At 43.4% G+C, this 22844-nt stretch overlaps 1 protein-coding gene across 3 annotated transcripts in view; it reads right to left on the bottom strand.

Moving 5' to 3' along the window:
- CDH13 (cadherin 13) overlaps window positions 1–22844 on the bottom strand; it is a 748254-nt gene that overhangs the window by 692427 nt on the left and 32983 nt on the right. Inside the window, exon 1 of one of the 3 annotated variants that reach the window (XM_039502840.1) lies at window positions 12928–12945. The exons of the other annotated variants lie outside the window; for them this stretch is intronic. The gene's annotated coding sequence lies outside the window, so the exon portion shown is untranslated. Of the gene's footprint in view, window positions 1–12927; window positions 12946–22844 lie in introns of those variants that run through there. 3 annotated transcript variants of the gene reach the window in all.

The raw sequence follows: 22844 nt of genomic DNA, 5'->3' as shown, positions 1-22844 counted from the left end.
AAATTCAAGTTGAACATTTTCAAAACATGCTCTGTTCACACTTGATCTTGATCAACAAAGGGCCTGACCCAAAACCTATTGAAATCAATAGGATACTTTTCACTGGCTTCAATGAGCTAGGATGGGAACCTAGATTTTGGAACAGAGCAATGGTTCTTTTGGTCAAATGGTTATTTTCTCCATCTGAAACTGACAAGAGAACGCAAGAGAAATATGGAGCAAAAGAATCCAATAGAGCCTCTGCTAACATTTTTACTAGGGACGGTCAATGAATCCATCAAAGAATGAACATCAAAGTAAAAATGGAGTTAATCTCAGACTTGTGTACTCACATCACCACTACTGATGTTATGGGGAACATGGGCCACAAGAATAAAGTTTTATGTTAGCTTTTAACCCTTCCCCCACCCATCTTCTCTTAGAGTGTCACACGGCTGCCTATCACCAAAGTATCTGAGTGCCTTCCACATAAAATCAATATAAATAACCAAGTCCCTAGTAGACTTCATAGCATCTCTAGGAGTTCTCCCTTTTAGGGGTAAAAATTCTCCTCAGGGAAGGGGTTTTGACATTTTAGATTTTATTAATTTAAGGAGGGGGTTGCTCACAAGTTTGGGGGTTTTGTTTTTTTTTGACCATTTTTTTTTTTAAGCAGAAGGGGATGTCAGTTTCCCCTCTGTGAAACATACTGGTACCTACTGGTTCACTTAAGATAGGAGAGAATGATGCATGCTTGGTCCAAGCTTTCTCTGATGCTTTTGGTGAGCCAAGTAGTACAAATATTTTTCCAAAGCAGCTAAGGTGAAGGAAGAGATTTCTCAGAAGTACATTAAAGCTTATTCCTATGCCGTTTGAAACTCAGACTAGTTAATGCCACATTCTGTCTTTCCTATGCACCCCAGTGCATCTAAGCACCTGTTCATATTCGGGGGAAAAAACAAAAAAATCTGGGTTTAAACCCATTTTAACTTGAGCTTTATAGTTCTCCTTTGATTACTTGTTTTAGTTTTTTTGCTGAACTGTGTGAGCTGGTATGTTTATCTCTGTTGGCCATCAGAAGACAAGCTAAAACCACAAAGCTTGTTTCACTTACCTTAAGGTTAAATGAGCACCATGAACCTAGAAATAGAAGCTCAGGACTCCATTTAAGCCTACCATCATTTCTGTTTAAAGATAAAATAAAATTAAATATTCATGGCTGGTTTAGACAGATATAAAAACGTTGTTATCTTTCCAGTGTATGATCAAATATTTATGGTTCTACAAACTTCTTGTTGCACTGTCGGCTCCTTTTTGTGATATCAATCATGGAAGGTGAATCAGGCTATAGGATGAATATCAACAGAAATTAGAAGAAAAAACAAAAATTTGGGAGACACAAATAAATCAAACTGTAGGCAGAAATTCATTTAAAAGGGCGCTTAAAGAACTTTTCCACCAAATAAATATTTCAGTTAAAACACACCATCAACACCAAAGACCTACAATGTCTCCAACAACTGAATCTTTAAAAGTTATCTTGAAATAGAGGTGTTCTTCCTAGGGCAAGTTTTGTTCTAGTTGTACATTATGTTAATTTCTTTCATCTTGGTACAGTATAGATAGTCTAACAGAACTTTTTAACTTCGGGTGTCTATGATGGAGATGATTCTTGAGATCATTTTCTAATGGAAGCATGACTCGGAAAATTTCATCACAGAAGAACATACTATTCTTGGCAAGATGTCATCCCGAATGACATCTTCCCATTGTTAGACCTCTGAAGGATTCCTTGGAAGAATTCATCAGCAGAGAAGATGAAGTTAGGGCATGGGAGAATTTCATGTGTTGAAGGGTCTTTAGAAGAGTTTCATACTGAGAAGAAAGCAGTAAAAGAAAAAATCTGCCACAATCACCCTCTTTCATTGCACTAAAGCATCAAAGTTACAAAAATCAATCTCTACTTCTATGTCACTGTATGTAGATATGACAGACAGAGCAGAAACAGAGCATAAAAGTAGCTCTATGTCTGTACAATATTAATGGGATGGACAGCAAAATATCCTCTTGCTCCTGTATTTGGTGAGGGGGTGATTTTGAAGCCTTCAATATCATTAAACTTTTCCCCGGGTTATTGTCTGGTTTGCATTGCCCTGTTATTCCACTACCCTGCTGAGATGTTACAGTTTATGTGAAAAATGATAGCGTAAAAGGTTAGAACTAAGCTATGCAATGGAGAAAAAGTGCTACCATGACCTCACTGCTGCAGTTCCTATGGGTATAGATATATAGACAGAACTGGCAAGATTCATTGTCCTCATTGTTCTGTATTTCCTACTCATTCTGGTCATTTCAGCTGCTTATGCTGAGATCTCTTTAGTTTATGCAGGGAAGTGTCAGTCTGCTAACTATATGAAGACCAAATTACAGATTGAATGTAGGTCCCAATTGTAGACAATAAGGCTGCAACCCCGTCATAGGTTGCTGGTGTTCTGCAACAACATAACATCATCATGGAGAAAGAGGCCATTGATTGAAAAGGCAAAGGAAAACGGGTTATGATTATGTAGAGGGGTATTCTCATGACTAGGCAGGGCTCTGTGAGTCTCCCATTCCCTTTGGGATGTATAACTGCTTTTCCCAGTGCTTGCTGCGCTGGTGCCTGGAGCCGCCCCTGTTGGGGGAGCAGCTGCCTGCATGGGGTCAGAGCCCTGTTGGACTCCCTTGACTTGTTCCCTCCTGAAGAGCCCTCATGGGAGAGAAGTGTCATTCATTTCAGGCAGTGGATTCTGTTGCACCAGTAAGCAGACCCCATTTGGCCCTTGTGTTTCAAATTCCCTGTATCCTCTAGCTGGAAGCTGGGAAGTTCATGACGTGATTTTTTTGGTTATCAGGAAAAATGGGTTTGCTTGACTGGGATTTTGTAACCCCTCCCCGCTTTATGATTACACACTACCAGCCCCAGCCTGCAGGGTTAAATTACAAAATAGAAGGGTCACAATTCAGGGTCCCTAAATAAACTGATGATACAGGACCAGTTCTTTACCCTGGCCAAACTCCTGCGCTTGAGAGGTAAAAGGGGTGTAAGGAGTCACCTTACCCCCTACATGAGCTAACTGTTTCAAAGGCAGCGGCATGGGAGATTGGGGGACTATGTTTTTTGCCGCCCCAAGCACAGCAGTCAGGCAGCCTTCGGCAGCACGGTCTGCCAGTAACGTGGATTCTGCGGCGTTTCTGTGGATGATCTGCCGGTCCTGCGCCTTCGCCACCTCCGAAGCCGCGGGACCGGCGGACCTCCTGCAGGCATGCTGCCAAAGGCTCCCTGACTGCCGCCCTCACAGCGACCGGCAGTGCTTGCTGCGCTGATGCCTGGAGCCGCCCCTGTTGGAGGAGCAGCTGCCTGCATGGGGTCAGAGCCAAGACCAGCACAGCTGAGCTAGCTTGGAAGGGGAAGTAATCTATACCAGATACAAAGGCCTAGCCCTTACGACTTCCCCCTCACTCTCACAGCCACAATTCAATCCCAGTTCTGTCCCCTAGGGCTACACAGCTACGTGCTGCTCCTTCCTGAGGGCAGATTGCAAGGCGCCAATCTGGCCCATAAAGATTAAAAACGTCCACCAGGGACAATCACTATCCATTGTTATGGTGAAAAGCCTCACAAGCACGGAAATGAGTCAATTGACTATTATGTATTCGCCAACACTGACGGGCATCATATCTATCTCAGCTTCATAAAGGTAGATCACACTCTGTTTACCTTATGCCTACTGAGTAGTGTTTGTGAAGGACACGGTTTGCTGGTGGTGCTGCCTAGTGGGTACAGGGTTGGGCCTCTGTTCTCCACGCCTCTACTCTTTCCCCCCAGCCACCTTCATGATTGCTGGCAGTCTATCTTCTATTGGGGTTTGACTTAAATTCAGAGAGATCTTGATAAATTGGAAAACTGGACTATAGAAGACAAAATGAAATTCAACAAAGACAAATGTAAGGTGCTACGCTTAGAGAAGAAAAACGAAATGCACAAATACAGCCTGGGGGATAACTGGCTTGGCAGCAGCACTGCTGAGAAAGATCTGGGAGTTGTGATGGATCAGAACCTCAACATGAGTCAGCAATGCAACGCTATTGCAAAAAAAGCAAATGCAATTGTAGGTTGCATTAACAGAGGCATAACATGCAAGTCCTGGGAAGTGATAGCACGGCTCTACTCAGCTCTGGTTACACCTCTGCTGGAGTCCTGTGTCCAATTTTGGTCACCAACGTATAGAAAGGATGTGGAGAAACTGGAAAGAATCCAGAGGCGAGCAACAAAGATGAAAAAAAGGGATGGCATGCAAGCTGTGTGAACAAAGGCTGAAGGAAGTCTGGTATGTTTAGTTTGGAAAAGGGAAGATTAAGGCAGGACATGATAGCATACGTCAAAGGCTGCCATAAAAAAGATGGAGAAAAGCTGTTCTTTTTTTTCCACAGAGGGCAGGACAAAAGGCAATGGGTTCAAACTATAGCATAGCAGATTTAGATTAAATCTCAGCAAAAACTTCCTAACAGTATGAATAGTAGGACAATGGAACAGACTGCAGAGGGAGGTCGTAGAAGCTCCTTCACTGGAGGTTTTCAGAAGGAGGCTGGATTAGCCATCTGTCTTGGATAGTTTAGACATAACAAATCCTGCATCTTGGTTGGAGGTTAGACTAGATGATCCTTGTGGTCCCATCTAACCTTATAATTCTATGCCCCTCTGGTCAGGTTACCACTCAGTCTTCTCTCCCTTCCCTCCCCAGTATGATCGGGTTCCTAGGAAGATGAGATGTTCAACTATTGACCCCCAGGAGTGTCCAATCTCACTGGGGTTTCAAAAGGTATTTATCCTTTCCTTCCTTCCCCCCGGGGGGAGTTTAGAAAGTGAGGGTTTTGTGCCCTTCTTAATGGGGGTGGGGAGTGGATTGGTAGGGGAGGCCAGGCCTTCCCCCTCTACCAGGCTCTAGCCCAGGGCCCTATAAGGGTTACCAAATGCCATAAGGCTGCCTCCTGGTGCCACTTCCTACCATCCATTCTCTAGCAAAGTCTTGAAGTTTGTCAAGAAGTAGTACGAGAAAAGGTACCAGCTGAAGCTTCAGCCCCTTTGACTCAGCAAGCAGGATCTTCCTCTCCAGGAGAAGGGTTCTGTGTCACCCTTTCTCAGGACAGGTCCCTCTCCCTGTCTTGTCAGGCCCCTTTCTGAGCTGTCTGACTCCCTCTTAAATTCCACCTTCAGCTGGAGTACACACTGCAGTTGCAGCTGGGCAGGGTCGCCTGGGCCCAGCACTGCTGCTTAGAATCATAGAAGATTAGGGTTGGAAGAGACCTCAAGAGGTCACCTAGTCCAGCCCCCTGCTCAAAGCAGAACCAACCCCAACTAAATCATCCCAGCCAGGGCTTTCTCAAGCCAAGCCTTAAAAACCTCTAAGGAAGGAGATTCCACCACCTCCTTTGGTAACCCATTCCAGTGCTTCACCACCCTCCTAGTGAAATAGTGTTTCCTAAAATCTCCCACTGCAACTTGAGACCATTGCTCCTTGTTCTCATCTGCCACCACTGAGAACAGCTGAGCTCCATCCTCTTTGGAATCATAGAATCCAAGATCAGAAGGGACCATTATGATCATCTAGTCTGACCTCCTGCAAGATGCAGGCCACATAAGCCGATCCACCCACTCCTGAACTAATTCTCTCCCTTGACTCTGCTGTTGAATGCTCCAAATCATGATTTAAAGACTTCAAGTAGCAGATAATCCACCAGCAAGCGACCCCTGCCCCATGCTTCGGAGGAAGGCGAAAAACCTCCAGGGCCACTGCCAATCTACCCTGGAGGAAAATTCCTTCCCGACCCCAAACATGGCGATCAGCTGAACCCCGAGCATGTGGGCAAGACTCTCCAGCCAGACCCTCTGGAAAAGGCTAACAATATCCCAACATTGACCCTTTGTACTAATTACCAGTGTGGCACGTTATTGACCTATTGACTAAACCCGTTATCCTATCATACCATCCCCTCCATAAACTTATCCAGCTTAATCTTAAAGTCATGGAGGTCCTTCGCCCCCACTGTTTCCTTCGGTAGGCTGTTCCAGAATTGCACTCCTCTGATGGTTAGAAACCTTCGTCTAATTTCAAGCCTAAATTTCCTGACTGACAATTTATATCCGTTTGTCCTCGTGTCCACATTAGCACTGAGCTGAAATAATTCCTCTCCTTCCCTGGTATTTATCCCTCTGATATATTTAAAGAGTGCAATCATAGCTCCTCTTATCCTTCTTTTGGTTAAGGAAAACAAACCGAGCTCCTCAAGTCTCCTTTCATATGACAGGCTTTCCATTCCTCGGATCATTCTAGTGGCCCTTCTTTGTACCCGTTCCAGTTTGAATTCATCCTTCTTAAACATGGGAGACCAAAACTGCACACAATACTCCAAATGAGGTCTCACCAACGCCTTATATAACGGGACTAGCACCTCCTTATCTCTACTAGAAATACCTCGCCTAATGCATCCCAAGACCGCATTAGCTTTTTTAACGGCCACATCACATTGCCTACTCATAGTCATCCTATGATCAACCAGGACTCCTAGGTCCTTCTCCTCCTCCGTTACTTCCAACTGGTGCGTCCCCAGCTTATAACTAAAATTCTTGTTAGTCATCCCTAAATGCATAACCTTACACTTCTCATTATTGAATTTCATCCTGTTACTAATACTCCAGTTTACAAGGTCATCCAAATCTCCCTGGAGGATATCCCGATCCTTTTCCGAATTGGCAATACCTCCCAACTTGGTGTCATCCCCCTTCAGGTAGTTGAAGGCTGCTATCAAATCCACCCTCACTCTTCTCTTCTGCAGACTAAATAACCCCTGTTCCCTCAGTATCTCCTCATATGTCATGTGCCCCAGCCCCTTAATAATTTTTGTTGCCCTCTGCTGGACTCTCTCCAATTTGTCCACATCCTTTCTGTGGTGGGGGGCCCAAAACTGGATGCAATACTCCAGATGTGGCCTCACCAGTGCCAAATAGAGGGGAATAATCACTTCCCTTGATCTCCTGTCAATGCTCCTACGAATGCAGACCAATATGCCATTAGTGTACCCTTGTTGCCAAGAAGGCTATCGACTCATATCCAGCTTTTCATCCACTGTAATCCCCAGGTCCTTTTCTTCAGAACTGCTGCTTAGCCAGTCGGTCCCCAGCCGGTAGCAGTGCATGAGATTCTTCCCTTGTCCTTGTTCAACCTCATCAGATTTCTTTTGGCCCAATTCTCCAATTTGTCTAGGTCACTTTGGACCCTATCCCTACCCTCCAGCATTATATACCTCTCCCCCCAGCTTAGTGTCATCTGCAAACTTGCTGAGGGTGCAATCCATCCCATCACCCAGATCATTACTAAAGATGTTGAACAAAACCAGCCCAGGACCGACCCCTGGACCACTCTGCTTGATACCGGCTGCCAACTAGACATCGAACTATTGATCACTACCCATTGAGCCCTACAATCTAGCCAGCTTTCTATCCACCTTATAGTCCATTCATCCAATCCATACTTTTTTGACTTGCTGGCAAGAATACTGTGGGAGACCATATCAAAAGCTTCGCTAAAGTCAAAATATATCTCCTTCGGACCTAGTGCAGGGTTTATACACCCCACCACAGTGCTATATTCATGGAATACAGGCAGAAATTTAGAATTAAAAAATGTATTCTCTTCTTGAAAGGTTGCAGTGTAACACTACTTTATTTCCTGGAATCTACAATTCTAACTCAGCAACAACCAATTACAGAGAAAGAGAGACAAAGCAGGCTGCTCCCTAAGGTGGTGAAGCACAACTCAACTGCCGAAGAGCCAAATCACATGCTTCCTACAGAGCCGCCAAGCCTGCACGAAGGACCAGGAAACCCCTTGTAACTTAAAGCGATAGCTTGTCATTGTAACAGTTTTCCACACACCAGAAGTAGCACCTTAATACACAAATAATCCCACTGAAATCATTGTAGCTATTTGCATTGTATTTGTAATGCACCACTCAGCACCAGTAAGGGTGGCAGAACTGTGCCTTTAATTAGCACAATAAGGTACTGTTGTCAAGTGTTGCCAAAGTCAGACTTTCCAGTACAGTGTCTATGCATAGGCCACATTTCACAGTGGGTAAATGGGTTTTATACAAAATCTCCATCTTGCTTTTACTACCAATCTGTCCATTTCTGATTCAGTAAAGTGGAATGAATGTATGGAATAAAATTATATGAAGTTTCCTGGAATATGGACAAGAAAACAGCATGTTCCAGACAGTTATTTAGTTTTTAGTTAGGCAATTGCAATGCTAAATGAAGATACTAAAATACAAACATAGAACCTAATTTCTCCCTTTCCTTCCCCACAAGAAGCTTAGATAAATGCAAGAAGTTAAACAAAATTAATTTATAGTTAGTCCAGTGTGTTCAATGCATGGATGATATGATGCACACTTCAGTGACTTTAGATTCATGCACAAATTTCAAGAATATAAATAAATTCAAGCAAGGAAATATTCCACCATCTGAGAACTAACTCCCAGTAATGTTAAGAGGTTTTCACCTGCTCTAACTCCAGAAAGGCTGGGAGAATGGAAAGAAATGAACAGCACACCATGAAAATGGAATTAGGAAAATTAGCTAAAGGGGAACCCCTCATTGCATAGGGTCTAAAAATCCTCAATACGTATGAAATTTATAGGACTAATTCCCACTGGCACTAATTGAATTTACACTCTCTAACTCCCATTAGCATTAATAGGAGTCATCACCTTGCACTGACAGCAGAGTAGACCCTACAAAAGGAAGAGCAGGAAAGAAAAAAAAAAGAGAGAGAGAGACAGACAGACAGAGATGGCAGGAAGACAAATGAAAATCAATCCCAAGATCAAAGGCCTCTGTAAGGAAAAGCACAGCATAGTAGAGTAAAAACAATAGGCAGTACCTATAGAAATTTGATATCTGCAAGCAAGACTCCCATTATTTTTTCAGTGAACTGTCAGTGGGCTTTAGGAAAACAGGTTGGGTAGGTGTGAGTATGAGAACTGATGGCATTTATAATTGGGAAATAATCTAAAAAACATGCCAGTCAGTCACTTTGTTTCAGCAGAGGAATCGAAACATGCAATACCTATTCCAATCCTGAAAAATCATCAGACAAGCAGCTTTATTATAAACAGAAATTCACAGCCTCAGCTCTCAGTTTAATGCCTGGTTAATTTTGCTAAGAGGATTATTGTTGTGTATTTGGCAAAATATCTTCCACAGTATGATTACAATAATGTATATACAATAACATATAATCTCTATTGTTAATATTTATAAAACATCATTAATGCACATAGCTCCATAAGCATATGAAATTTCTATCCTGCTCCAAATGGAGCATATGCACTAGATATAGTCCATGTGAGCAGAGGGCCAGACTGTAACTTAAAGGCCCTGGTTGCACTGGAGGCAGGGTGAAGAGAGAGCTACACAGATTAAGAGACCCAAGACAGTCAGAGAGGGTCTGCATTTCCCCAGAGACAGTTTATCTGAGGTAATACCTATCTAGAAGAAAGGATGGCGTCGTGATTGAAGCACTGGCTTGGAACATAGGTGCTATTCCCTCCGCCACCACAGACTTCCTATGTGACCAGGGACAAGTCATTGAGTCTCTGTGTGCCTCTCAGTTCCTCATTCACAAAATAGGGATAATAATATTTGCCTACCTCACAGGCGGGGCGGCTCCAGGCACCAGCGCAGCAAGCGCATGCCTGGGGCAGCAAGCCGCGGGGGGCAGCGTGCCGGTCGTCATGAGGGTGGCAGTCAGGGAGCCTTTGGCGGCATTTCTGTGGGAGGTCTGCCGGTCCCGTGGTTTTGGCGGCAATTCAGCAGTGGGTATGCTGAAGGCGCAGAACTGGCAGATCACCCGCTGAACCGCTGCCAAATCCGTATGACCGGTGGACCTCCCACAGAAACGCTGCCGAAGGCTGCCTGACTGCCGTGCTTGGGGTGGCAAAAAACATAGAGCCGCCCCTGCTCACAGGGGTTCTGGGGAGGAGACAGGTACCACCAGGATGAAAGCAACCACCCAGTGAAACGTCATTAAACAGGATGCCCCTATGACCAACACAGTCATGGGACACACAAACATAATACCTACTTGAACAGAAGTTGGGCCTCTGAAAGTGTTCTGTGCATACCCCCACACTACCCTGGTGGTGCGGGGGGGAGGAGACAGAAGCATTGATTGCCCCTTCCCCTCTGCTCTTGTCCACACTGGAGTGTCTAGCTAAGACCATGAGGTTAGTGCAGTTCCTGCACACACACCCCACACTCAGGTTGTGGCTGTGCAAGACTACCTCAACATCTCCTGTGGCCTGAAAATTATGCATCTCAGGAGCCTCATCAGACAAATCACTCCATCAAGACAATGTCTTTCAGAGACACTCATGCAGCATGCTGTCAGTGCACACAAACCGGTGTTCAGGCCAAATGCCCATTTGCGTGCACAATACGTTCAGCTTTCAGGTGTAGTAGATTTAATTCAACAGAGAAATGCAAGCAACCGAATGCACATTTACCTCTGGCCTCACTTAATGAAAATCTGGCCCACAGAAATCTCAGAGTGATAGCACAGCAGATGCACAGGGAGTCATTTATAAAAGCTGTAAACTAAATAGGGAAAAGTGTACTCTTGCATTGGCAAAAAGCAATTTTAAACCAAGACAATGTAAGGTGTCACAATAAATCATGCTGTGTACAGTTCACATATCTATTTCCCATCCGACAGAACGTGCCCCGATGTCCTGCTCTGCCTCTTGTAAGGTCAGGGATAACCTTCTGAGCAGGACTGCGAAGATAGGCTTATGAGAGATTCAGTAGCCTGCCTATAGTCACAGATAATTGCTCTATATGCTATTGGGTCACAACTTGAATAACCAAATATGTATTTTTATATTGTGACCAAATTAGACAGCACATGATGACATATTGGCCAAAACTAAAGTCACTCATGACTTGTTGAGTTGAAGAGACATTTATAATTTTTGGCACCTCCGTTGGGATTGATATTTAAAATACTATGTAGAATATGCGTCATCGTAAAATCATAGACATGTAGAGCTGGAAGAGAACTCATGAGGTCATCTACTCCATCACTCCACACTGCAGCAGGACCAAGTATCCCTAGACCATCCCTGACAAATGTTTGTCTAACCTGTTCTTAAAAACCTCCCATGACGAAGATCCCACAACCTCCCTAGGTAATTTGCTCCAGTGCTTAGCTATCCTTATAGTTAGAAAGTTTTTCCTAAAATCTAACCTAAATCTTCCCTTGTTGCATAGTAAGCTTGTTCTACCCTCCGTGGCATAGGCGCCGACTTAGAAAAAAAAATAGTGGGTGTTTAGCACCCACTGGCAGCTAGCTCTCCTCCTCTACTCCAGCACCTATCTGCTGGCGGGCTCACCAATCAATTCCTCCCCCTCCATCTCAGCGCCTCCCACCTGTAGTGGATCAGCTGTTCCGCGGCGTGCAGAAGGCACTGGGGGTCAGGGAGGAGCGAGGACGGGATGCACTCATGGGATGGGGTGGAACTGGATGGGAAGAGGTGGGACTGGGATGGAGCGGGGGTGAGAAGAGGCGGCGTGGAGGCTTGGGAGAAGGGGTGGGATGGGGGCAAGGCCTGGGGCAGAGTGGGAACGGGAAGAGGCGGGATAGGACTGGGGGCTTGGGGAAAGGGGTCGGATGGGGCGGGGTCTGGGGCAGAGCTGGGAATTGAGCACCCCAGGGCCAAGAGGAAGCTGGCCCCTGTGCTCTGTGGACATAGAGGACAACTTATCACCTTCACCTTTATAAAATCTTTTACATATTTGAAGACTAATGACCCCTAGATGCATTTTTATATAAAACCATGCCTGTGCTCTGTCCCCCTGTAGGAGTAGCTGGGCCACATAGATTTTGAGGAACCTGCCACAGCCTTGTTTAACAGATCTAGTCTCTTAGCTCAGGTGGTGGATGCTCATGCCTTTAGAGACAGAGGTCTCAGTTTCCATCCTCACTGATAACCACCCACCATCTCCTCTACTCTGAACCTCGCTTCATCTTATCTAGCCACATCTAGTTTCCCCCACAATTACCCATACCATGTTCCCTTGGTTTCAAACTTCACCCACATCTCTCCTTTAATATTTAAACATTCAGCAGAACCTCGTTTATCCGATCTAATTAAGACCGGGGCCTGATCGGAGCATCAAAAATTCAGATAATCTGGAGAATGGGAAAGTGCCAGGCTGCAGTGCCGTCTAGTGGCCACAGGAGAGATCTCCCACTTCTAGACCTGTGTGTGCTGGTTGTTTGGTTAATACAGAGAGGCAGTCAATGAAGGGTTGGATAAATGGGGTTCTACTGTACTTGGACCAATCCAATGTGTGCACAGAGAGAACTGTGCTAGTGTATCTGAGGGCGGATACATGTGTATTTACACATTTCTTTTAAAGGTTTAAACAGCGATAAATACTGGTATCAATGTTTGCAGTTAAATTATTGCCAAGCCACCAAAGTAGCTATCACAGGCAACAGCCCGGTTCAGACGTGACCTCTTCTGTCTTGGCCAGCACAGATTTGACATCACAGGGAGGTGGTTTGTCAGCTTCCTTGGAGCAGTGGCTCCCAAACTTTCTATTAAGGTGACCCACCAACTCCCTTTTGTATTTTTGTGACCCACACAGGGGGCTGGGAGCCCAAAATCATAGGCCAGCACCCTTCCACTTGGCTGCCACTGTCTCCTTCTTGTCACCCTGCTGAGCAGATACTGACTACTAGCCTCATCACCCTCTGCCCCAGCACTGTAACTCTACATCCAGCCCACTGAGGGAGGAGGCCTGGGGGAAGGAAAGTGGTTAGGGAAGGAGCCCACACTCACCCTTCAGCAGCAGCTCACATCCTTGCTCCCCACTCTAGGCATTGTGACTGGGCACACGGGGGTCACAATGCCACTCAGGTTTGGTTCAGGCAACCCTCCATTGTGCCACATGGACAAAGAGTGGAGTTGTACGCTTACATGGATAAAAGCATGCAGAGCAAAATCAATCTGGCTTTCCACACAAGGGATCCATTTAGCACATCGCATCCAATTTTCATATCTCTGAAAAGGCATCTCTCTCAATAGAGCATTGTCAAGGTATTTTGGCAGAAAAATTAACATACCTCAACAGCAGTCACTCGTCTAAAAGCTCTCGCCTTCTGGAATCCAAGGTATTATTTATTCTCCCAGCCGCTGTATGCTTCACCCTCCTACACTAGGCCTGGAATTAGTGAAAGTGAACTAACTTGTTTGTTGTTAAGCTGACAGAGTCAAGTGTCTTCTTTTCACCTAAGTTAATTTAAGAGGAAGTATCGGTGCACTGGGAAATAAATACATCCTTGGATACTGGAAGACGAGGCTTTCTGCACAGGGCGGCTGTCAGGCATGGTCAGGTTTTATGGCTTTAGTACCTGACAGCATCTCTTTAATGAGGCTGTAAGATACAACAAATACTTTCCTTCCATGCACAAAGGACCCAAATCCCTGTAAGCATTAATTCTTAGCCCTAAAAACTAATGTTAAAGATTACGGAAACAAATATTGGCCAGATCCTGAGGATCTTATTCAAGCAAAATCCCATTGACACTTTGGTAGCAGTTTGACTCAGAGAAGACCTCAAGGAAGGGGTCTGGCTATATATGCGGTGGTGGATAAAACTGCGGGGGGTTGAATCATGCATGAATATTTTAATCAAACTTTTTCATTACATTTATAAAAATGCACAAATATTTGTGAATCATTCTCTGGCCTGACTGAAAGCCCACCGAAATCAACTGAAGGACTCATTAAATTCACTGGGCACTGAATCAGGCCCCTAAAGCTGGAAGAAAATATTAATAAAAAACCCTATTCTAAATAATATTATGAAATTCAGTGAATTATTCAACCTGTTATTTCTATCAGCTATTATCCATATGCATATCCATAGCAATATCTGTATTTCTCTCACACACACTAAAGTCACCAATAATCATTACAATTTGTTACATTTGACTAAAGTCCACTGGTTCCCATTTCTGCCATTGCACATTTCAAGGTAACTAATGGAATATTATCCATCAGCTGCGAGGTCTTGTACATTCCGCTGACGTCTGGCAACTACTCTCCTTGCTGCATCTATCAGCAAGTTAGCACTCTGAATAAATTCTGTACTGTTGGAAAAACAGCTAAAGTGCACTTAAGAGCTAAGGGTGCTACAATAAACAGTCTGCTAATCCTCCAAATGAAAATAAAGACTCCCTTCCAAACAGCCTATGTCTGTGGACAGTTATATGGCAAACGCATTTATAGGCCTTCCAAATGCTGACACTTACAACACGATTTGCATAACCATACCTTTCACTCCTTTTTTTTCTTGCATGACTACAATAGAGCTTGAAGTAGCTTAAATAGTATGATTTGAACTCCTGTGTGCTTGCCAAACCTGCCCATTTATTCATGTTTAAGCCCACTCAACATTCATTTTTTCCAAGCCTACATCATTTTCCCAGTGTTCCATAATTGCAGTCAGAGGGGGCTTGCCCATACCTGCAACAAAGCTATACATTATGGAAGTCAAATGTGGCAGTTTTGACAAGCTGTAATAAATTAAACAAAATTGATATAAATTTGAGACATCCAAGACATTAGCTTAATAACCAATCATGCATTTCACAGTTGTAAGCCAGTATTAAAAGCTCTGATCTTGGTAATTTGTACAAAGACATACGTTGCCCAAACCATCAAAAGACAAAACAGGCTTCTTTTAAAAAAAAAAAAAAAGATACGTGTAATCTCATTTATACTCTGGACGTTGCAGTTGGTTTGATCAGTTTCGCTTCCATGGTTCTTACATGAAGGAGACAGAGGTCAGTCAAATGAGCAGAAAAGCCATTCCAAAGAAAGAAGCCTTTCTTCAGATACCTTCAGTGATTTCAAAGTTGTTGTAAGGAGAGCATTCCGGAGGTTTTTTTCCCCTCCTTAAATCAATACAGTTCTTCATTAGTTCTGATAAATGAACGATGGTCCTGAAGCTAAAATAAAAAATTGGGAATTAAGAGAACTTGATTCTAATCCCAGCTCTTCCAGAAATACCACAGAACGACCTGGCTGAAGTTTTGCGGGACATGATCCAAAACCCATGGAAATCAACAAAAAGATTCTCACTGACTTCAGCAAGTTTTGGATCATTCCTCGAAACTCCTTGAGCCAAATTCTGTTTTGACGCACACTGAAGTAAATCCCGAGCAATTCCATTGACGTCAGTACCGCTACACAGGATTTGCACTGGTATAAATGAGAACAGAATTTGGCCCTCAGTGTCTCAGTCACCATTGTGAAATAGTGGTAATGATACGTCCCGATCTCCATTTAGGTGCTGCAAGATTTAACTCAATAAAGTTTGTAAAATGTGCTGTCATCTGCAGGTGGAAAGTGCTGCAGAAAGTAACATATTATTATTAAACATATAGATGAATCCAGAGAGCCGAGGTGAGCGAGGTAATCTCTTTTATGGGACCAGCTTGTGTTGGTGAGTGAGACAAGCTTTTGAGCTTCCACAGGGCTCTTCTTCAGGTCTATTCCACCAGCCTGCACAGAAATCTCTTGCCAGAAATAACACACCATACACCCAGTACTAACAGACCCTGGGGAAGAGGTGGGAAACAATTAATTTAATTCCATCCTCCTCTCCAAGTAACTCAAAAATGGGGAACTTCAGATTGCTAGCTCAGTTTTAGCATATTCTACAGAGCTTTTCCACTTCCAGTTATTTTGTCGTTGAACTCTCGGCTTTAGGAAATAAATCCATATTTTAAAAAGTTTAAAATCTGGAAGATTATTTTCATATGCTAAAAGCAATTATATACATACACACACACACATACAAAAAAAGGTACCATATATATTGCTAATTCATTATAGGTGGAAAGGAATTAATGGAGCCAAAAGAATGTTGAGAAAGGAAAGTGATGGCAAATAGCTGGACACATTGTGCATCCAATCACCCACATCTGCCAAAAAGAAAAGAAAAGTAGAGAGAGAGGAAAGGAAAAGCAATAATAATAATTAAAAAAAAACCACTTTCACTCTATTACAGGCCCTCCTGTCACAAGTAACCTAGGTTTAAAATATTGTGATTAGCTAAGCAGGCAAAAATATTCACTTTGAAAATCATCGTTTCATTCTGATCTTTTTGAACTGATTCTCTGCTTCTTCTGGCATGCTGTCTCCAGAAGTATTATTTTATTCTTAGGGGAGAGAAAGGTGGATAGCTCTGGCAATTAAAAGAGAGAGAGAGCCAAAGATATAACATAACGGACCAAATCTTCAGCTGGTGCATGTTAACTTAACACCATTGACGTCAGCGGAGCTATGTAGATTTACCCCTGGCCCAATATCCCTACATATTTCATTTCTCTAATTAGGACAGATCTAAAATAGTATGACTTTTTTTTCTTTAATTGCTGCTCTAAAAATTCCACAGTTGTCTCTCTCTTGTGTATCCTTGCACAGCACTTTGTTTCTATGTTTGTATATCTCAGTTGGCCTGTTTGGTAAGGGATTCTCTTTGTTACGTTCTCTCTTTACTTGGCTCATATTTAGCCTTTACATTATTCATCAAATAATCCTTTAGCAAGTTTCACATATTTTCATATCCTCATTGGATTCTCCAAAACAAATTCAGACCATTTCCTTTTGATATGCGGCACGGGAAATTAATGTGCCACTACTAAAATATTTAAAAGATGACTCTTAATGCGGTCTGGGATGGAACAAGCCTTTTATGAATATAAAAAGAGCTCCATACAAGCTGGGTCTACCTTCAAAAAATTCGGAAGAGCAGTCCATTTTTCAGGGATGTTAAATTCAAATGCCACCTGGTTGTTTTCATATTGACCGTCCTAACAAGAGGTGTAGCAACAGGAAGCATAATATTGTGCATAAGTGTGTATTTGCAATCCCTATTTTTCCAATATTTGAGCATAATCACTTACGCCACAAACAATAACCTCTGGTGGTCTCAGTGCATAGAAAAAAATCACTCTTCTCAAAGATCTTTCTGTTTTTCTTTTGAAAATCTTCCATGTGGACATTCTATCACCGGTTCAGATCTTATTTTTGAGGGGTGTTCCCACCTAATGACACCTCACATGATATGTGCATTTTTATCTCACTTATCGATTCCCTGCTTAGTTAACTGAATGTATTAGAATAAAATAATTTGGGTTAGGACTGTCACAGCCACAGCAAGGAGTAAATGGAAGTAAGGTTCTCCCTTATTTGGCCTTGCTCACTCTGCGACTGTCTACGGCAGGAATAGAAGGAAAGTCAAGCCGACTTGCCCAATACTCCCCTTTGTGATCAAATGGGTGGTGAAGGTCAGGACATGGGAAAAACCTGGGATCTGCCCCTCTCCCTCATCAGCCAGAGGAGTAATTTTACAACCTCCCCCCAGAGTAAGGGGAAGTGTGTAGGTATGGGGGGAAGCCAGGAAATCAAGATTCCCTGCATCATAATTGTTTCCCTGCCCTGCTTCTGGCTGGGCACAACTACAAGCCACCACTGAGTTAGGGCAGATAGCAAAGTTACAAGCTAGCCCTGTGTCCATCTCAAAGCCTTTCCTCCCTGTAGACCTCACATTTTAATTCCCAGGTGTATTAAACCAGTGTCACTTTAAGAAATAAATACTATGGTTACTTCACTCTGTTCCTCTGCTTAACAATTATAAATGCTCCAACTCCTAGGGGTTGGTAGGATATTATTTTGTCAGCACTAAGTTAAGAAAAATCTATAAAAAGCTGTCAAAGTACCATTTAAACCCCCATTGTTTCCTCCTACAGAGCTGGAATATCAAAGCAGCTCATCTTAGACATCTAGGCACCCTGCACACCTGGGGCCTGATCCACAGCCCATTGAAGTCAATGGGAGTCTTTCAATGGTCCCCGAGGGCCAGCTATAACAGACTTGAGACAATTCATGGTGTCCTGGGGAAATCCCTATGACTTGAAAACATCAGAAAATTACAGCAAGAACTCTGTCTCAAATATTAGAACATGTTCTATTTTACACTTCAAACAGCTCACGCACATTTAATAGCTCAAAAGTTAACAAAGGCCGACAACAGACTGAACTTTTTCCCAGCTTGGACAGACGTGATCTATACAGGTTTAGGAGGAAATGAACCATGGATTCTACAAAGCAAGAAGAGGAAGTTATTAAAGGAGAAATATTAGATAATGGGATAAGAACAAACTGTTCAAACCAGGAAAGGCTAGGGCATACACGTCAGACTAACTGGCCTGGCACTGAAGAAAAAACAAATCCTTCAGATAACTCTAGATCAAAGTACGCTTCCATCAAGGCTTTCTGCAGTCTTGTTAGTCATCAACGGATTGACTAGTGATCTTTATCCATCCTTGAGCTTCTCTCCCTCATTAAAAACTAATTTCCTTAGAGTTCTAAAATATCTTTCAAAGACCAAAAACACTAAGAACGTGCAAAAAATTACCAAGTTGTGTTTCATGAAAAGAGACAATGAGAAAAAGGAGGGATATAGAAATATTATGGCATCATCCTCATATAGGATCCTTTACAAAATAAATCCAGAGTCGCAAACAATAGGGCCTGGTCCTAAGAGGTTCTGAGCCTTTGCAGTTCAGAGGGAGTTCCTGTTGCTCACCATGTGTTATAGTTAGTCCCAAAATTAACTAGTCACAGATTACCCTGCAGGGGAGAAGCCAAGACCTTGAACTACAGAAATTCGTATTCCCCTTGAAATAATCTCTGACGGGTTTACCCAACCCATATACAAGGCACTTTGGAGTCATTTGGGGCAAGGTATAATTCCCAATTCTATACTATTTGAGAGCCCATAAGACAATGAATTTCATAGGTGCATACAGTTCAAGGCCAGAAGAGAAAAAATATATATAGCGCAATTTATGCTACAACGCAAATAAGGAGTACTGAATTTGGTCATGAAAACATTTAGATGTGTATACATTGATACACTATCAACAGGGAACACAACACAGCATTTGGTTTCTGGAATGAGAACTGCATATTGAAGGCATCTTTCTCCATTTCAGAAGGGCAAACAAAACAGAAAGCAGTAATTTCTCCTCCCTTGCTGTAATGCTCCCTTACTTTTCCTTCTATGACAGGCAAAATTATGCTAGCTTTGCTGCCACAGATTTACTGTAGCACACCCGCAGACACTTCACATCTGCTATCAAGCATTCAATCAATCATTTATTGATAGCAAATGTGTGGCAGACAGGTCAAAAGCCAAGTTTGTGTGGGTGTTAGTTGATTTGGCACACGAACAAATACTTAGCAGGGATGCCAAGAAACCATTCAAATACATCGTCAAATAAGCAGTGAGTGCCCCCTCCCTTCAAAACCAGCTATTAAACTTCTTGCTGGTGAGATCTTAGCAGAGCTGTGCTGATGGGATTGCAGACTGCAGTGTGCTCCTACGGTGGACATGAGAAGAAAGTGATTTGTTAAGCATGCGGACTGTCGATATTTGCTAACAGATGCGGCACCGTTATCACCGGGACTGGGTAAATGACACTACCCCCCCACACACACAATAAATAAATTGCACGTTTAGGGCTGGATTGTGCCTTGGGTTATATCCTTCACACGGGAGTGAGAAGCCCCTTCCAGCCCTGGAGTATCCAGAGCTTGGGTCCAGGAGTAAGTGGGCATTATGCTCCTTTGGAGCAGGTGGGGGTGGTCTCGCCCCTGCTCTTCAACCAACGTAGTAGAGCTGGCACAGGGGAGAGAGAAGAGAGACGGGGGGTCAAAATCTACTTCAGGTAGAGGCCAGCAGCACATTCCTAGCCCCAGTGCAGTGAGGAAGCATGGGAGGAATCAAGACCGAGAGGTGTGTCTCTGAGTCCCAGTGCCTTCAGGGGTCATGCACAATGCAAGCTACTACTTACTACTGGCAGAGTCTAAAATCAGCATCTGGTCCTGTGTAATTTCCCCCCCCTTATGAATATTTTTATTGCATTCTCCATGTTCTCACCCCTTTCGTCATCTTGGACAAGCAAACAACATTTTGTGCAAATGCATTTCTCGCCTGTAGCTAAAATTCAGGAGTACAGGAGAAAAGGAGGAGCTGGAAAGGCGCTAGGCCCACCTCCCAGGGTGGAGATAAGGGTTGGCCTCTCAGAGCTGAGGGATCATCTCAAGCAGCCGGCTCCAAGTCCCGGTGCCACTAAGGTTGACCCAGTGCACACTAATGGGTCTGTAATCAATGACTTGGCCGCTGCTCTGTGTGGTCAGGGAGACGCTCGCACCGTCACAGTTCTGCCAGGCACGTTGCATCCCAGCCTGCAACGCTCAATGCAACTTCAGCACAGCCTCTTTCCCCTGAAAAGATTGGTTTGATACTAGGGGAGTAGCAGCAGTGATAGGCTCTTGGAAACCCTCACCCTACACAGGGCAGAACTGGGATAGGTCACATGCTCAGCACTGTTGAATGGATGACATGTCTTAATACGTACTAAAGCATTTTTGGCCCCTTTCAAAGCTCTCGGCGAGGATCTGCTACATCGTCTGTGATCATACAATGCCTGTCACAACACACGGCCCGGCTGATTTGTATTGAAAAAGGCCCCATCTCTATATGGGCCATGCTGCTTATCACACCCTTTTGCCCCTTGCTGCATACCATGCTGTGCATCTGACGGGTATCAAATCCTCATCTCACCATCCACCAACATCTCAAACACATCCCACGGGGGTCCAGCAGGGCTGGCAGATGGAAACACACCCTTTATTTTGACCTTTGGCAGATGACGGCAGGTTCTGCCTTTTGTTTTCCTGCAGCTGCTGACAGGTTGCCATATGAATCTCTAGAGGTAACGGCAGCCACTTTCAATGAACAGGAGCAACTTAGGCCCATATCCTCAGAGGTATTTACGCTCCTAACTTTTGGACCCTTAGTCCCTGCATGGGAAAAATCAGGCCTTTGGGCCTTAGAGTTTATATATCACAGGATCTGGTTACTCCCTTGTATACAAGAAGGGCTGCCAAGCTGCTACCTAAAGCATATCCTTGCGGCCTATTTATAGGGGGAGGGACACCCTACTGCGCATGAACCCTTATGATTTTCAACACAATATAACGAAAACATTTATCAGTTTAACTAACAGTGCTAGAGATGAAACCATTCACACCGACTTAAATGGGGCTCCCTGCGGGTACAAGCACTCAGGGAGTGTGGGAATTCAAGTAGATGCAACAGGCTAAATACAGCCCAAGTGTTAATGGGGCTTCTCCAGTAAAGCCAGTAGAGCTTTGCCAGCTCACCCCTGGGCTGAGTTTGACTCCCTGTATTTCAGTCAGTCCCCAGAACAGTATGTTACTCGTCATCTTTGAAGTCCCTGATGGATAATGGCATTTGTGACCAGGAAAGAGGGAGGCAGTGTAGCATAACGAATAGAGCACTGAACTGGCACTCAGGCAAGCTAGGTGGTTCTATTCCTAGCTCTCCCAATGACTTGCTGGGTGATGCTGGCCAACATGTGTCTCTCTGTGCCTCAGTTTCCCCAACTATAAAATTGGTTATAAAAAAGAGAGCACTACTGTTAAAGTGTTTTGAGACCTACTCATGAAAAGAGCTATCTAAGCAGTAGGTATTATTAAAAATCAGGGATTATGACTATTCGAAATTATAAAAAACATACTTATACCCATTGTATATAAAGTATCAATAAACTCTTGATTTTAAAGGTTGGATAGTCCATTGCATGATGACAAATTAGTTTTCTTTCTCTACAAAGCACATTGCTTCCCCAAATCACAAATCTGAATTTAACTATTAAAAACAAACACGTACGTGAAACATGTAGTAGACAAGTCTCCAGGTTTCAGTGCTGTTTTGCAAACTGAAATGTTCTGCCTCTACATGGCGTTTTTCATGCCTCCACTTTGACCGTATGATTAAGTTGCAAATGAACGGATGCATGAAGCATTAAAAAGCAGGCTGACCTCTTTGAGCTATTAGCTGGAAATGCATTTTGCATCATAAAAGCAGAATAATTGATCAGGTCTTTGAGAATGCGAAGATAAAACTTGTAAATGGCAAAAAAAAGCCATTTTAGCTCAATTTTTTTTAAATTTAAAGGTAAAACCGAATTGTTGACAGTACATGTTACTTTCTTACATAAGCCATAATAGAAAGGGACACGGGGTATGAAAGAAACAAAAACACAGAAGAGCTGAAGTATATGCGATTCACTAAGTTCATATAATGTTGTTATAAAAGTTACATCAATGATTAGGTGTTAATCAGAAAAACAAGGTGTTTAAGGTAATATCTCTTACTGCACCAATATCTGTTGGTGAGAGAGACAAGTTTTGAGCAACCCTGAACTCTTCTTCTGGTCTGGAATGATTCTTCCATTGACCAATCCACCACCTCTCAAAGAGGTGTTGCCACATCTGAGGGGCAGCGTGGGAGAAAGTATGTTTGAGACTGGGCTTGTGACCCTGGGCAAATCACATCTCTTCTCTGTGCCTCAGTTTCTGGTAAAGCACTTTAAAATGAAAAGAAAAGCATTAGAGTCATTCTCCTCCCCCTGCCTCTGACACACAATCAAATACCAAACTTTCTCTTTATAGCAATGCAATGATACTCACTCTCTAGCAACTTAAACAGTGAACAATTTTTGTCTTTCCAACTTTAAAATACATGATAAAATCCTGCAGCAAACTGTTCAGGTACTGTACACTCATGGGGGTGGGGGACAGGCAAGCGA

The sequence above is a fragment of the Mauremys reevesii genome, linkage group 16, assembly GCF_016161935.1.
Source record: "Mauremys reevesii isolate NIE-2019 linkage group 16, ASM1616193v1, whole genome shotgun sequence".
NCBI lineage: Eukaryota > Metazoa > Chordata > Testudines > Geoemydidae > Mauremys > Mauremys reevesii.
This window is presented reverse-complemented; position numbering and strand designations above follow the sequence as displayed.